Source organism: Chiloscyllium plagiosum, unplaced genomic scaffold (assembly GCF_004010195.1).
Source record: "Chiloscyllium plagiosum isolate BGI_BamShark_2017 unplaced genomic scaffold, ASM401019v2 scaf_4237, whole genome shotgun sequence".
Classification (NCBI taxonomy): domain Eukaryota; kingdom Metazoa; phylum Chordata; class Chondrichthyes; order Orectolobiformes; family Hemiscylliidae; genus Chiloscyllium; species Chiloscyllium plagiosum.
The window spans coordinates 1-4,090 of NW_025214251.1; the positions used below are offsets into that span (position 1 = coordinate 1).

Consider the following 4,090-nt stretch of genomic DNA (forward strand, 5'->3'; position numbering starts at 1 on the left):
AGAGAGTGTACGCAAACATGAGAAAGTGTGTACACAAATGTGAGAGTGTGCGCAAACACGAGAGAGTGTGCGCAAAAATCAGAGAGAGTGTGCACAAACACAAGAGTGATAGTGTGAATGAACATGAGAGAGTATGTGTGAAGGAGAGAGAGTGTGCAAAAGTGAGGGTGTGTACGTGAATGCGTGAAAGAGAGTGTGCACAAATGCAAAAGTATGTGTGCAAATACGAGGAGAGAGTTTGCGTAAAAACAAGAGAGTGTGTGCAAATGCGAAAATGTGTGCGCGAATGCGCGAGAGTGTGCCAGTGAATGCGACAGTATGTGAATGAACACGAGAGAGAGAGAGCGCGCGCGTGCACACAAGAGTCTTTGCTGCCCGAGAATTAACATCTCAGTGGGCAACAAGATCCAACAAGGTTCCTGTGCTGGGAATTAACATCTCAATTACACAGAGCCCTCCCCAGGGAGCAGGCAAACAGATTTTGACAGAGATTGCAGGGGTGCAGTTCAGAAACCTCTTACTGAGAATAAATGTGGACAAGGAATTGTCAGATTCATTCCGAAACCCTCTTGTCTCTCTCTCTCTATTGAGAATGAGCAGCTCTCCCAGTCTGGTTGAGAGAGAGAGAGTGTGTGTGTGTTTATTAATGTTTCAGTCTCTGGTTAATTGCTTTCTTATGATTTGTTTGTATTTCGCTGTTGCTGTGATGTTATGCAATGTATTAGGGATGGTGCGAGTGTTGGGTTTAAACCTAGGATCTTGTTGTGTAATGTTGCATCAAAGTGCTCTCATTCGCTGCCCCACCCACTTTCAACTCATCTTTTCTCTCCTTTATCCCGAAGAACTTTTGTTGGGAAAGCTGTAAAGTGAAGATCCAAAATGACTGGGGCCAGGAAAGCCTTGGACAAGAACAACCTCCAAAGGGGGAGCATGGGCCTGAGGCCTGAGGCCTGTTTACCAGGCTGCACCCCATGGGGCCCAGGTGAGTTGTGGTCTTTTTATTACCCCAAGGTTTCATCACCTCTGGGTAAGAGCCTGGTTTGTTGGGCCTCTAGTTAACTGAGTCCTATCAGATTGCAGCCCTGTCGTTTTTAAAACAGGTTTGAATTAACCGGCGCCTCGGGATCGTGACACATACAGGTTCAACCCCAGGGTCTGGGAGGCAGGACTCCTGGAGGAGGGAATTAAAATCCAAAATATCTGACTGTCTGTAAAAACTTGTCACACTGTCAGAGGAGTATGGGTCATAGAGAGGGCAGGGTGATAAAATTCAACAGGGAGAGAAAGAGACCGAGAAAAAGAATTGAAAAATGGAGAGAGCAGGAGAAACAGAAGGAGAGAGCGACAGAGAGAGAGGGAGAGGGAGAGGCGTTGTGAGATTGTGAAAAAGCTGTAATGTTCAATTCTGGGTTGACAGAGGGAAAGAAAAACAATCAGATTATCGAGCTGCTGCAGAATTGTCACATGTGGGATCTTGTTGTGCATCAGTTGCCTTGACGCCATCGTTGCAGGTGGTGAGTGTTTTAATCAGCGAACTTATCAATTCAAAAGTTTTTTGACATGAAAACTCAACTCATCGCCCACTATGTCTGTGTTTGGATGTTGCTGAGAGATTGTCTGCGTCACTGACAGGGGAAAACCCTGGGATCTTGCTGTGCCATCGCCCTGTAAAAGATTTTCCTGCTTAGCCTTTCAACTAATGCTGCCTCTTTCCTCCCAGAGGGATCTTTCCAGCCACTTGAAGATTCGAAGAAAGAGAGAGTTTGGGACCAGCAAACCTTTGAACAAGAGCTTTTTCCAGCGGGGAATGTGGTCCTGAGGCCTGTTTGACAGGCTGCACCCTGTGGGGGCTCAGGTGAGTTTCGTCTGCTTATTACCCTGAGATTGAATCCCCTCCCTGGGGGATGGGTGGACTGGCATTTTACTGGGCCTCTGGTAAACTGTGTCCTGTCAGATTGCGGCCCTATCAGTTTTAAAACAGGTTTGAAGCCTGGACTTAAAGTAACTGGGACCTTGGGTTTTAACACAAACATGTCAATCGCCAGTGAGTTGTATTTCGCTGTTGCTGACAGACAGAGGACGCCCCAAGGAGGGAATTAAAAGCTTAAATGAGAAACTCTCTCCATAGACCCGTTCTAAAGTCAGAGTAATGTGAGATGTGTATAGGTTATGGGGATAAAATATGATAATTGTAGAAATAAGGCACAGGTTGGTCATTTCATTTCAATTCACTGAGCATCTGCGAGGGGATTTCTCTCTGTCTTTCTCTGTCCCCTCTCTTGAACCATTTCCAGTTTTCTTTGGTTGGGTTTTTCAAACAAATAAAGATTAGACAGAGAGAGAGAGAGATGGAAAGATTCAGAGAGGGAGATGGTGACAGAGAGAGAGGGGGAAATGGTGACACAGGGAAAGGGGAGGGCGGAGATGGCAATGGATAGCGAGAGAAATGGCGACAGAGAGAGAGCGAGAGAGAGAGAGATGGTGACCCAGAGAGGGGGGGAGATGCCGACACAGAGAAAGAGAGAAGGAGATGGCGACATGGAGAGAGGCAGGGGGTAGATGGTGACACAGAGAGACAAAGTGAGAGAGATGGTGACACAGAGAGATGCGGGGAGAGATGGCGACACAGAGAGAGGGGGGAGAGATGGCGACACAGATAGAGAGAGAGGTGGTAACAGAGAGAGAGAGGGAGATGGCGACACAGAGAGAGGGAGATGGTGACACAGAGTGAGACAGGACAAGAGAGACAGGCCGGGAGAGCAAGTCAGGGAGACGCCCAATCACAAACTGAATTGTGAAATTGCTGGCACTATTGGGATCTTGCTGTGTGAAAAGTACTTGGGGGAGGGTGGCGGGATTGTTGCTGGGGATGGGGTGGAGTGTTCTGGCATGGGGCAAAGAAGGGGAAATACACCATGGGGTGCCACACCCAGCTGCCTGTGGGATCTTGCTGTGCACCCCTCTGCCTGTGGGTCACCCCTTACACATCAGAGCAGCCTGTGGACAGGGCCCAGGCTCTGTTTGCTGATGGTCTAACAGTGGGAGGGGGTGCATCATTCCCCCCTTTCCCCAGCACCGACCTCACTCCCCCGCCACGCAACCTCTCCTTCCCCTTCCCCTAGAATGTGGTATTGACCTGGCTAATGGCTACAGGACAGGGAGATGGAACCCATTTTAAATGGGAGGGAGGGAGGAGAGGGCATTTCTGTCAGAACGGAGGGGGAATGGAGAGCGGGGGAGGGGGAGAGAGAAGGGACGGGTGGGGGTTGGGGTGGAGAAAAGACAGAGGGGATGTGGGAAAGACATAGATCAATTCTCGAGAGCAGGAGAAAGCTGAACAGAGATGGTGACGTTGATAGGGGCAGAGAGAGGGGGAGAAAGTGTAAAATAGTGTAAATATATTTGGCATCCGGACGCCTGTGGTGATGCGGTGTTACGCGCGTAGAAGGAGGTCACATGATGCTCTGTTTCGCGGGCCGAAGATCACGTGGTGCTCCGTTTCGCGGGCAAAAGAAGGTCATGTGGTGTCGGACATCCGGGAACGCGAGGAGGCAGAAAATGGAGTCAGATCAACAGCCAATCAGAAGACAATCCTACCTCAGTGATTGCATGACGTTTTTTATTGTATAAAAGACTGGGTCAGGGACAGCAATAGGTCTTACTTTTTTGAACTGACACACTTTGTAGTTTGTCAGGGACAGAAAGGTCTAGACCCAGAGCTCTGTATACTTTGTCCACTTACTGCTCAAATAAACTAAGAGTGTGAGATTGAATATTTTCTCCTATTGCTTCATTTAAAGAACACGCAGGACTGGGCTCACACATAGAAGAAAGTAAGTTGGTAGATTGAGCCAAAGTCCTACAATTTGGTGACCCCAACGTGATGAAGACGGAGAAGTGACGGAAAAGAGAGAAAAATAGAAACAACGGACAACTGACGTCTGATGACAACAAGCGGCGCCGCATAACAAAAAGGTGAGCAGACACCTGTTTATATCAAAGTTCTGCTTTTGGAGATACTAAATTGATTATTGTCATTATACTGCAAGTGTCCTAGTAATAGTAAGTGGATAAAGTATTGATATAGTAC

General features: G+C 48.0%; 1 long non-coding RNA gene across 1 annotated transcript; it reads left to right on the forward strand.

Moving 5' to 3' along the window:
* The first annotated feature begins 845 nt into the window (after positions 1-845).
* Positions 846-3,958, forward strand: LOC122547846. The gene is made up of 3 exons (XR_006311103.1): positions 846-982; positions 1,721-1,855; positions 3,801-3,958. It is a non-coding gene; the product is annotated as an uncharacterized LOC122547846 (long non-coding RNA).
* Positions 3,959-4,090: the final 132 nt, after the last annotated feature.